Source organism: Symphalangus syndactylus, chromosome 15 (assembly GCF_028878055.3).
Source record: "Symphalangus syndactylus isolate Jambi chromosome 15, NHGRI_mSymSyn1-v2.1_pri, whole genome shotgun sequence".
In the NCBI taxonomy this organism is placed as follows: domain Eukaryota; kingdom Metazoa; phylum Chordata; class Mammalia; order Primates; family Hylobatidae; genus Symphalangus; species Symphalangus syndactylus.
This window is the reverse complement of record NC_072437.2, coordinates 80,559,197-80,572,960: the sequence shown is the minus strand read 5'-3', so window position 1 is coordinate 80,572,960 and position 13,764 is coordinate 80,559,197.

Here is a 13,764-nt window from a genome sequence, read left to right as displayed (position 1 = left end):
TGCTTTTTTTCCTTTTTTGAGACAAAGTCTGACTTTGTCACCCAGGCTGGAGTGCAGCAGCGCAATCTTGGCTCACTGCAACCTCCGCCTCCCAGGTTCGAGCAATTCTCTTGCCTCAGCCTCCCGAGTAGCTGGGACTACAAGCACACACCTCCACGCCTGGCTAATTTTTTGGTAGATATGGGATTTCACCATGTTAGCCAGGCTGGTCTGGAACTCTTGGCCTCAAGTGATCTGTCTGCCTCAGCTTCCCAAAGTGCTGGGATTACAGGCGTGAGCCACCGCATCCAGCTGGAAAATCAATTTCAAATTTCAAGAAGAGAATTTCCCTAATAACACCCAGAGGTTTTGAAAACAAAAACTGTAGCTAATAAAATCTGGTTGGATATATGCCTTTCACAATGAAAAAGACTCCAAAATCTGTTGTACTTGTGTAGAGAAGTATTTTTTCAATCAATAAGAGTCTGAAGACCACCAAGTCTGCAAAGGCGGAAACCTCTGTCAACTATTGAAACGACAACTAGAGTCATGCAGCCCACTGCTCTCTGGAGCATGATGAAGCTGCTCACTGTCATCTCTCCAGCAACATCCCATGTGGTTTTCTGCAAGTGTCTTCGTCTTAATTTCTAAGACCTTAAAAATGTAAAGAATTTCTAGCTTGCTAAAGTCTGTATTAAAAGAATGGAATATAATCCGCCAGATTAAAAGTGAGTTTAGGGTTTTTTTGTGACTTTTTCTCCATTATAAAAATAGTACACATTCAATATCAAAAACCTTTGAAAATACAGAAATATATGAAGAGGAAAATGTTTAAAAACCCTTAATTTCACCATCTAACATTAAGTTCATTAAAAATTGGTTTGTATCTTTCCAGCATTTTCCCTAAACATATAACTTTTTTAAAAATTGTGATCATGTTACATGAAAAGTATATATCATTTTCCTCTTTATATCTCTTACACTTCTATCAAATACTTTTCAATACATGATTTTGAATCACCACATACTATTCTATCTCATAGATGTACCATAATTATCATCCTTATCATTGAATATTTAGTTCAGAACCAATTTTCTCTATTAAGAGTTTTAATGAATATCCTTGTATGTAAATATATTTTCTGCCTCTCTAATAATTTATTTCTGATTTGCTCACAGAATTAGAATGGCTGAGTCAAAGGGTATATAATGTGTTTAAGGCCATGGGCTAACTGAAACACTGCTTTTTAGAGAGGTGAATTAGATTTATACTCTAATCAGCCATGTTTAAGAATGCTTGCTTTACCATATCCTTGAAAGAAATGATCCTTAGCAAATTTGTGGGTAGACTTCTGTTTCCAGCATCGGCCAACTAGATTATTTCAAAGAAGCCTTCTGGCTGAGAATAACCAGAGAAGCAGGATAATATATGTTGTTAAAATATTTTTAAAGACATGAGAACTATCAAGAAAGTAAGACTTGTGAGGCAAAGATATGGAAGAGGAGAAAACAAAAAAAATGTAAACCCACAATTCAGGGTCACTTTGATACTTAACGGCTGTTACTGATGTTCAAAGTGAAAGTGGTAGCTAAGAGTCTGAGAAACAGAGAAGGGCTTTTAAAACAGCTCCAGATTTAACGGTCAAAGCTTGGAAATCACTAAGAAGAAGGGGCCCTGGTAAACACCCTGGGCTTTCAGGATTGGAGGCCTAAAATACATGGGTGAACCCGCAATAGACCACACCTCACACTTAAGTCAGGCTTGATTGGATTAAGGTGATCAACTTCCTTGCCGAAATGCCTGCCAGAAACAAAGTAAATCCTCTCTGGAGGGGATAGCATAATCCAGAGCCACAAATTCTCTCTGCCATTTTTCATGAAAAATACCTGAAGAGTTCAATAAAGAATAAATAGGTATACAACAAAGCAAGGTAAAGAGAAAAAAACGAGAGAAAAAGAAACAGAAACAGAGCAGCACCACAAAAACAACCCAGATACTGTACCTATAAGACACAGCTAGATATGTTCAATAAATTAACAAGAAGTTCTGACAAGAGTTAGAACCAGAAAATATAAAAAAGAATCAAATTACATTCTAAAACTGAAAACTATCAATGAAATATAAAACTCAATAGATGGAAACAACATGAATATCCATCAACAGATGAATGAATAAATAAAATATGGTACATGTATTGTTATTCAGAAATAAAAACAAATGAAGACTAATACATGGTACAATATGGATTCGCCTTGAAAACTATGCTAAGTGAAAGAAACCAGCCACAAAATACCACATACTGCATGATTTCATTTATATAAAATGTCAAAAACAAGCAAATCTATAGAGACAGAAAGCAGACTAGTGGTTGCCCAGAGGTGGGCATAATGGGAGGTTAAGTGGTGATGACTAAGAGGTCAGGGTTTCTTTTCCAGGTGATAAAAATGTTCTAAAAATGTTCTAAATGTAAAAAAGAAATGTGATGATGGATATACAACCATGTAAATATACTAAAAGCCGTTGAATTATACACTTTAAATGGGTGAATTGTATGGTGTGTGAATTAATGTCTCAATAAAGCTGTTTTTAAAAAATCCTCATAGCATGATTCCAAATGGATAGATTTAAAAGCCAGTTAGGTACAGTTCAAGACAGGTGTGGTGGTGCACGCCTCTTGTCCCAGCTACTTGAGAGGCTGAGGCAGGAGGAACACCTGGGCCCAACAGTTCGAGGTTATAGTGAGCTATTATCACACCATTGCACTCCAGCCTGGGTGATAGAGTGAGACCCTGCCTCTAAAAAAAAAGAAAAGAAAGGAAAAAGATACTATTAAAAAGATATTTAGTAAACTGGAATACAGGCCAAAATAAAATGTATTGATTGACACAAAGGGACAAAAAGATGGAAAATACAGGAAAAAAACTTAAGAATTATATGGGACATGATGAAAAGTCTGAAAGACCTATAATGGGAGTTCCAGGGAGAGAAAATAGAGCAAAAGTAACAGCTGAAGAAATAATGATGACCCTCAATGTTCCAACAGAAAAAGGATACTAACCAAGCTCCATTAGCCACAAGAAAGATACATAGAAGGAAATCACACCTAGAAAATATCACACTTAAAATTTTGAAAATAAAAACCAGGAGGAAATTAGAAAGGCAGGAAGATAAAGCCTCATTATAAAAAAAAAAAAAAGAAGATAAAGACATTTTTCAGTCAAACAAAACTAAGGAAAAAAAAACACCACAGAAGCTTCACACTAAAGGAAATACTTTTTTTTTTTTTTTTTTTTTTTTTTTTTTTTGAGATGGAGTCTCACTCTTATTGCCCAGGCTGGAGTGCAGTGGCAAGATCTTGGCTCACTGCAACTTCTATCTCCTGGGTTCAAGCAATTCTCCTGCCTCCACCTCCTGAGTAGCTGGGATTACAGGTGCCCACCACCATGCCCAGCTAATTTTTGTACTTTTTGTAGAGACGGGGTTTCACCACGTTGGGCAGGCTGGTCTTGAACTCCTGACCTCAGCTGATCTGCCCACCGTGGCCTCCCAAATTGCTGGGATTACAGGCGTGAGCCACCGCACCCAGCCAATACTGATGTATTCTTTAGGTTGAAGAAAGATGACTTCTCAATGAAGCAAGGAGATGCCAAAAGGAGTAACAACCAAGAGAACTAGTGACAATATGGGTAAATGTAAAAGAATACTGACTCTATAACACAATCGCATCCTCTAGGATTTAAAATTTATATAGAATCAACACACATGTCAACAATATCACGTAAGTTGATGGAGAGGGAAGTAGATTTAAAGTCCTTACATTGTCTGGGAGAGGTAAAGGCATTGTTTTATTTTCTAAAAAGTCAGTAATTTAAGATAACTACTAAAATAATACAAATATTAACAGAGAACATTTGAATTATGAGAAATAATTAATTCAAAAGAGTCAATAAAGATTAGAAAAAGAAAGATAACAAGTGGGAAAAATAGCCTTTACTAAAATATATCAGTAAATACAGTACATCTATACTAAATACCGAAAATGAAATATAAAGATTGGTAGATTAGACTTAATAAAAATCAGCCATATATTGCTGATAGGAAGCAGGTACTAATTATAAGAGCATTTAAATATTGAAAGTAAAGAATTGTGTGATGTGTGAATCCACTGGTCAGATAAAAAAAGGAAGAGATAGGACATTGGAATTCTGAGCAAAGAATTAGCTGCTACGATTTATTAAATATCAGGAAAATAAACATTGAGGCAGGGTTAATTACCAGAGATAAATAAGGATGTTTCACAAGATAAAATGGTCAATCCACCAGGATCACATACAATTCTGAAATTATATGTACCTAACCCATATTTGTATGAAAAATATATAAAGCCAAAATAACAGAAGTAAAAGGACACGTAAAAAATTCACAATTACAATGAGAGATTATAACATAACTCTCTCAATAGATAGAACAAGCAAACAGTAAATCAGTAAGGATACAGATTAGTACAACAGGATTATAAAACGTGGCCTAATTGACATATTTAGAACACTGAACATAATTTCAGAATGCACTTTTTTTCAAGTGCACACAGAATATTTACCAAAATTGACCATATGCTGGAGAATAGGGCAGGTCTCAAAAATTTCAAAGAAAAAAAGTCATACATGCTATATTCCCAGGGGACTCTAAAATTCACCTAGAAATTAACAACAAAAAATAACTAGAAAATATATCTGGAAATTAAGAAATCCAATGCTAAGTAACCTAAGATTCAAATAAAAAATTATAATGGAAATTAGAAAATATTTTCAACTAAATGGTAATGAAAATATATCAAAGCTTATGAATCACAGTCAAAGCCTTATTTAGAGGGAAATGTATGGCTTAATAAGCCAGTCAAGAAGAAGAACTGGAAATCAATTTATCTGAGAAACTATTTCAAGATTTTAAAAAGCAAATTAAATTTAAATAAAAAATAAAAGATATTACTGAAATAAACATAAGAGAGGAGAAACTAAGACAAAAAGTTGGTTCATTCAGTAGACTGATAGCCTAGATCAGGAATAAAATAACTTCTTCTGTAAAGGACCAGATAAAAATTTTTTTTTTTTTTTTTTTTTTTTTTTTTTTTTTTTTTTTTTTGGTCTTTGCAGACTTTACGGTCTCTGTGAAACTCTTCATCTCTGGCATTGTGGTGCTGCTATAGATAATATACAAATGAGTAAGTGTGATTGCGTCCCAACAAAACTTTATTTTATAAAAGCAGACACAAGGCTAGAGTTGGCTCAGGGCTGAAGCTGGCCAGCCCAGAAAAATGAGCCCTGGTCAGGGGTGTGAGTTTCTATAGAGAGCGCTCACACAACTAAAATTAGGGCTGAGAAAGAGCACATCATTACAGGTCCTATTAGACACTAGAAAGCTCATAAGAGATCATTGTGAACAACTTTGGGCCGATTAATTTAAAATTTTAGGTGAAATAAGCCCTAAGGAAAGTGCAACTTATCAAAACCAAATGCAAACTCAAAATAGTTCTGTATCTATTGAAACCTTCCCTTAATGAAAATTCTAGATCCAGAATTCACCAGTGACTTCCATGAAATATTTGTGGAAAAAATTACATAAAATAGACAAATTCTGTAAAGTATTAAAAGAGACAATACTCACCAAATCATTTTATGAGGACAGCATAACACTGAAACCAAAATTTGCCAACGACATTACAATAAAAGAAAATTAGAGCTCCAGCTCTCTCATTTACACAGATGCAATAAATGATATACAAAATTTTAGTAAATCAAATCTAGCAACCTACAAAAAAGATAACACACCATGAACAATTTGGGTTTAATAAAAAAAGTTGGGTTTCACATTCAAAAATCAATGTTTTGAAATGTATATATTGAATGTATGTATTGAAATCATTGTATTGAAAATAACTTTCAAACCATGGCTTCTAGGGACGAGACACTCATCTTGCAGCTGAAGTTGCCCAGCAGGAGGAGCTCAGTTCGCAGAAGCAGACACCCGTGGAGGCTTCTGTTAAAGCAGGAGCCAGAGCCTGAGCCCCTGGTTCTGTCTTCGGACCGCCACCAAGTCGAGACTGCGCTCAGCCAACAGCTAGTGCTGCCTGCGCTGGCATGGCCGAAGTTTGCACACAACGACTATGTACCAGCAGTGCGGGCTGCAGTTTGAGGGGCTGGCTGGCCCGCTGGCCTTGGCCTTTTCTGCCTCTGCTACCTCACCTTGGCCATGGATGCGTTCCCTAAGTCCAGGCCCAAACACCAGATACTGCGCTGACCTGGCCTGCTGCTAGGACCTGATGGTGACTGTTCAGACAACGTGCCGTTCACCACGTGGTTAATAAATGCTGGCCAGCCTCTCCTGTGCTTGGGGGACCAAGTGATAGTCTACCACTTGCTATCCCTTCGTCTTCCCGCAAACCACTTCCAACCGGGCAGATGGAGCATTGGGGAAGGGGAATGGAGCATTGGGGAAGGGGAACATCCGGGGGTGGCATGTAGGGTTGCCTGCGGATGCTGAAAGTGCTGAGATCTCTGCTGTTTGCGCCTCTTTGCAGTAGCAGCCTGTGGCTGTTCTGTCCTAAGTTGGTTCCTTCCGGTGGGTTCTTGGTCTAGCTGACTTCAAGAATGAAGCAGTGGACCTTCCCTGTGAGTGTTACAGCTCTTAAAGGTGGCACGGACCCAAAGAGTGACCAGCAGCAAGATTTACTGTAAAGAGCGAAAGAACAAAGCTTCCACAGCCTGGAAGGGTTGGCTTGTTATGGGTGGCCAGCTTTTATTCCCTTATTTGTCCCAGCCCACCTCCTGTTAATTGGTCCATTTTACAGAGCACTGATGGGTCTATTTCACAGAGTGCAGATTGGTCCATTTTACAAACCTCTAGCTAGCCACAGAGCACTGATTGGTGCGTTTTTACAGAGCACTGATTGGCTCATTTTACAAACCTCTAGCTAGCCACAGAGCACTGATTGGCACGTTTTACAGTCCTAACTACAGAGTGCTAATTGGTGCATTTTACAATCCTCTTGTAAGATAGAAAAGTTATCCAAGTCTCCACCCGACCTAGAAGTCCAACTGGCTTCACCTCTCACTCTTAGATGGCTTTATAGGGTATTTCCATAGTATACAGTTGCAGCATGCTTGTGGGGCCTGCCCACAGTGACAGATCTGGAAGACCACAAGGCCTTCTGTGGCTCCTCAGAGCTGCTCCCTGAAGTTGCTGAGGATTGGATTTCTATCACAGACTATAAGCCACTTCTGGATTCTGAGACAACCCACCTTACGGGGGACATCAGGCCTCAAATGGTGGTGGGTATGTGTCATTTGACTCATTCCCTACACATCCCTTTGAAATCTTTAAAATAGAGAAATATCAAAGAGCCTGAAACTGACAAGAGAAGCAATCCTGGAAGGGAAGCCAGGCAAACAGGAAAAGGCAACTCTTCCCTTTTATGTGATTTGCAAACTGAGCAAAGCTTCCCAGAAAGCCTTGAAGATCCTGCAGTTCTTAATAGCGACCCAAGAGTCAGACTCTAACAGTTCAGGATGTTGTGGTGGGGCTTCATGGCCTGAGCTGCCAAAATTGATTAAACATTTCTGCAGTATATGGTATAGTCTGACCTGAGAAAGATGTGGATTACCGTAGTACTCGAACATTGATTCCTTTGCATTTTTCAGAGAAGAGCCTGGAATTCTACAATATCTGTAATTATATGGACTTCTTTTGTAAGGAACTCTTTGTAGTTTACCGGATAGACATTTTATGCTTGGAATTGAAGTGTAATAGACTTAGTCTTACTGAATTGATCACAGATGATATACTTAAAGGCAGTTTACTGTTTAGTAAGGCATTCTTTGGGTCTTCTCATTCAAATGATAGACTGTATCCTCAGAAATAAGTGTTTTAATATGTAAATTTTCTTAACTATAAGAGAAGTCATTCTGTTAAACATTTTGAATTAATATCAAAGTGGGATATTGATAGGTTAGGAAGATAAAGGAAACAACCTTTGTAGTCTGTCAGTTTCCCTCACAAATTACTAATGTTTTCCTAAAGTTAGCCTCACAGTCCACCTTATGTTGTACATATATAACATTTTCTAAACTATGTACCATGGTTTCACTTGCTTTGGAATCTTTAAGTTCAAACTTCCCCCCAGCCCCGTCCTTTAATTCATCTTTTCTATTTTCATTCAATTTATATTATTCAGCATTCTATAACCATGAAAAATTTAGGTGTTTTTGTTTATTTACATACTAAACAACATTTTCACCAAATTGCAGATAGTCTGCCCAGATTCAAAACTATACAACAAAATTAGAAGGAGAAATTTGATATGTGAGTATCAGTGGCAAATTTAGGAGCACATGTCTTGTAAAAAAGGGATCTTTATTCTCCAGCTGATTTTGCATTAAGGCCCATTGTTACCAATCTTTTTAAAAAAGAGAAGGCAGAAATCACAGATGTAAATGTAAAATTTGTGTATACCTGGTGAAGAATTAAGAAAAAACAAAAGCTTAAAACTACTATGGGCCAGATAAAACCATCTACAGCCAGATTTACCCTACTGGTCACCAGTTTGCAACCCCTGGAATGGGGTCTTGTTTTATTTTAAAAGCCTGTATTGTTTAACAATCCACTTCAAAATTGAGATAGTCATCACTTTTTCATTGTGGAATATATTGTAATTCATGCTTTGAATAGGTAGGCTTTAAGTATCCTATGCCCTTCTCTGTTATGAAGATGGAACAGGCCACTTATGACAACTTCTCTCGAGGAGTTGTAGAAATAAATGACAGTCAGAGAGGGGAGAACAAAAACAAAAAAATCAAAAATAACAAAACAAAAACCTCTTTGTTCACAAAGAATAGAAAGGAATATCCTTTATCTATTAAAGAATACCTATCCAAACCTACAACAACCATCACAGCTAATGGTAAATTGTTGAAAGATTTTGCTCTGAGATTTGAAATGAATCAAGGACTCTTGCCATCACCACTTATGTTCATATTGTAATAAAGGTTATAGCCAGTACAATGCAGCCAGAATAAGAAATAAATATTTAAGAGTTGGAGAGGAAGAAATAAAACAACTGGCTGCTTTTATCTTTTTATTCTAGAAGGTAAGATTATATATGTAGAAAGTTCAAAGTAACCTAAAGCTATTAAAATTTATAATTTATAAGTACTAGTTTCATGGTAAATACAGCAATTATATATCTTTGTACTAGAAAAAAGGAAAATAAAACTTTTAAAGAGATTCCATTTGCAATAACATCCCATTTGTAATAAATATGAAAAAAATCTAAAAATATATATATGTAAAACCTTTACATAGGAGACAATAAAACATTACTGAGATAAGTTAGAAAATATCTAAGTAAGTGAAGAGATATACCATACAAGGGGTCTTCACAAAGTTCATGGAAAATGAATATTATGAAAAAACTACGAACAGATTTCAAAATCTTTTTGCACAAAAATAAACTTGTACTAACTTGTTATAACATGTCTGAACCGAATCCTATTTGATGGCACTAAGAAGTATAAGACGTCAGTTTGAAAAGAGCTTCTTTCAGGGAAATAATTTATCTTGTTTGCACTCTAATTGAAGAAGACCAACAAGAGCAGAAACAATAGTTAATACCATAGACATCTCAATTGGTTCAGCTTACACAATCCTGACTAAAAAAATAAAGTTGAACAAACTTTCCACTGAATAGGTGCCAAAACCATTGTGCCTAAATTAGCTGCAGACAAGAGCAGAGCTTTCAATGAAAATTTTAAAACAACTGAGATCAAGATCCTGAAGCATTTCTTTGCAGAATTGTAACAGGAGATGAAACGTGACTTTACCAGTATGATCCTGAAGAAAAAGCACAATCAAAGCAATGGCTACCAAGAAGTGGAAGTGGTTCAGTCAAAGCCAAAGCAGACTGGCCAAGAGCAAAGGTCATGGCAACAGTTTTTTGGGTTGCCCAAGGGCCAAAGAACAATAATATCTCCTTATTATGGGAGTATTTTGAGAAAGTTACCAAAGCTTTAGTAGAAAAATGCCTGAGAAAGCTTCACCAGAGTTCTTCTCCACCATGACAATGCTCCTATCTTCTTATCAAACAAGGACAATTTTGTGAAAATTTCTATAGGAAATCATTAGGTATCCACCTTACAGACCTGATTTGGCTCCTTCTGACATTTTTCTGGGTTTGTTTTTTTTTTTTCTTATCTTAAAATATCTTTAAAGGGCACCTACCATTCTTCAGTTAATATTGCAAAAAAATGACTGCATTGACATGGCTAAATTCCCAAGACCCTCAGTTCTTTAGAGATGAGCTAAATGGCTGATACCATAACTTATAAAGGTATCTTGAACTTGATGGAGCTTATATTGGAAATAAAGTTTATACTTTTTATTTTTATCTTTGAATTTCATTTTTTCCACAAATGTTTTGAAGTACCCTTATATACACATATTGAGTCAATATTGCCAAGATGACAATTTATCTAAATTGATGTATCAATTCAATGCAATACAAAACAAAATTTTTGCATATATGCACCTAATAACAGAGCACCAAAATACATAGAATAAATGCTGACAGAATTGAAGAAATAGACAGTTCAACAATAATAGCTGGAGACTTTAACACTTCACTTTTAATAATAGACAAAACAACTAGACAGAAGATCAACAAGGAAATAGAAGTCATGAACAGCTCTGTAAGCCAGCAGGAGCTAACAGACATCTGTAGAATGTTCCACCCAAAAGTAGCAGAATAAAAACTCTTTGCAAGTACACATAGAACATTCTCTGAGATAGAACACATGTTAGGACATAAACTAAGTTTCAATATATTTTTAAAGGATTGAAATCATGCAGAGTATATTCTCTGACCATAATGGAATGAAATTAGAAATCAATAACAGAGGGAAATTTATAATATTTATAAATATCTAGAAATTAAACAATACACTTCTGAATAACTAATGGGTTAAAAAAATAAAACATGAGAGACATTAATTTGAGCTGCATGAAAATAAAAACACAACATATTAAAACTTAAGGGAGGCTATGAAAGCAGTGCTTAGGAGGACATTTATAGCTGTAAGTATCTGTATTTTAAAAAAGAAATAAGATTCTGAATCAATCACCTAATCTTTTTCCTTAAGAAACTAGGCAAATAATAGTAAATTAAACCCAAAGCAAGCAGAAGAAAGGAAATAATACATCAGGATGTAAATAAATTAAAGAATAGTCTTTTCAACAAATAGTGAACTGAATATGTACATGCAAAAAGATAAAGTTGGGTGTGTACCTTATACCATATTTTTACTCAAAATGTATTTACTCAAACATAAGTTTACTCAAAATGCATCAAAGACCTAAATTATGGACAATGAAGATAGCTTAGGTTAAATCTTCCACGGCTTTGTATTAGGCAATGATTTCCTAGAGATGACACATAAAGTATAAGAAACCAAAGAAAAAATAACGTTTTGTCAAAATTAAAAAAATTTATGTATCAAAAGACACTATCAAGAAATTGAAAGAACCCACAAAATGGGAATAGAGTATTTTCAAATTATATATCTGATCAGGGTCTAGTATCCAGAATATTAAAAGAAGTATTACTCGATAATAAAAAGACAAATAACCCAATAAAAATTGGGAAATAATCTGAATAGATATTTCTCAAAAAATGATATACAAATGGGAATAAATACATGAAAAGCTGCTCAACATCATTAATCATTAGAGAAACGCAAATCAAGTCAGAATAAGATACCACTTCACATCCACTAGGATGGTTCTAATAAAAAATACAGATGATAGCAAGTGTTGGACAGTTTGTGGAGAAATTGAAACTGTTGTCATTGTTGGTGGGAATGTAAAACAGTACAGCTGATGTGTAAATCAGTTGGGCAGTTCCTCAAAAAGTTAAATGGAGTTGCCACATGACCCAGCATTTCCATTCCTAAGTATATACCTGTATTAGTCCATTTTCACATTGCTATAAAGATACTACCTGAGACTGGGTAATTTCTAAACAAAAGAGGTTTAATGGACTCACAGTTCTGCATAGCTGGGGAGGCCTCAGGAAACTTACAATCATGGTGGAAGGCCAAGGGGAGGCAAGGCACATCTTACATGGTGACAGAAGAGAGAGAGAGAGAGAAAGAGAGAGAGACCAGAACAAGAAAAAAAAAAAAACTGTCACTTTTACAACCATCAGACCTTGTGAGAAATCCCTCACTATCATGAGAACAGTATGGAGGGATACTGCTACCATGATCCAGTCACCTCCCACCAGGTCCTTCCCTCAACACGTGGGGATTACAATTGAAGATGAGATTTGGTTGTGGACACAGAGCCAAACCATATTAATACTCAAAAGAACTAAAAACATATGTCACATAAAAAATTGTGCATTAATGTTCTCACTCATAAGTGGGAGCTGAACAATGAGAACACATGGACACAGGGAGGGGAACAATACACACTGGGGCCTGTTGCAGGGTGGGGGGCAAGGGGAGGGAACTTAGGGGACAGGTCAAAAGGTGCAGCAAACCACCATAGCACACGTATACCTATCTAACAAACCTGCACGTTCTGCACATGTATCCCAGAACTTAAAATGTTTTAAAAACGTGCATTAGTAGAAGCATTGTTCATGGAAGCCTTATTCCTAATAGCCACAAGGTGGACACAACCCAAACATTCATCAACTGATGAATGGATAAACAAAATGTGTTATATCCATATAATGCAATATTTTTCAACCATAAAAAAGAATGAAGTACTGATACATTCTACGAAATGGGTGAATCTTCAAAACATTATGCTCACTGATAGAAGTGAGACATATAATGTCATGTATCATATGATTCCCTTTGTATGAAATTCTCAGAATAGACAAATACATAGAGACCTAAAGCAGGTTTGTGATTACCAGAAACTCTGGGTGAGAGGGAAGTAGGAAGTAACTGCTAACGTACATAGGGTTTCTTTTTGGATGATGCAAATATTCTGAAATTAGATAGCGGTGATCTATCTAGTTGTGAATATATAAAAAAAATTGGATTGTATAATTTAAAAGAGCGAGTGTAATGGTATGTGAAGTATATCGATAAAATGTATTTTCAGTGATTATCAAGGTCCCTTTAAGTAAGTTTTCTCCAAAGTAAACCTGTCCAGTTCTTTTGATTATTCCTCATACCATTAATTCAAGCTCCTACAATAATGGTGACTATTTTTTTCCTACAGAGATAGTCCTAAAGTTTAATCTGAAGTGTTTAGAGAGCGCAGTATTGGTTCAATCACTAAAAAATAGAATAATGTTACTATCTACAGTTTCAGACTTCGTATTTATATTAATGCAGCTGAAGATTATATCACATAACTGCAACATGTTAGCTCATATTGACCTTACTGTCACTTTAAATCTTGAAGTCATTTTTCACATATCGTCTATTCTATACTTGTAAGATTGGCTTTTTGGATATAAGTGTAGTAGTTTCCATTTAGCCCTATAGAAATGTATTTGATTTGGTTCAGTATTTAAAATTTTCTAGTTATTTTTAGAAACATTCTTATGTTATTACCAGATACATGAAGTATTCCTTCCTGTTTCCTATCAGTTTCCAATTTGATCAGTATTCTACCACTGTTCTCATCCAGGTCATTAACAGGCAGAAAGCAGAGCCTTGTCATACACCACTATACCCTTTTCTCCAGGAATCAGCCACAGTTCATTGATTAATGCC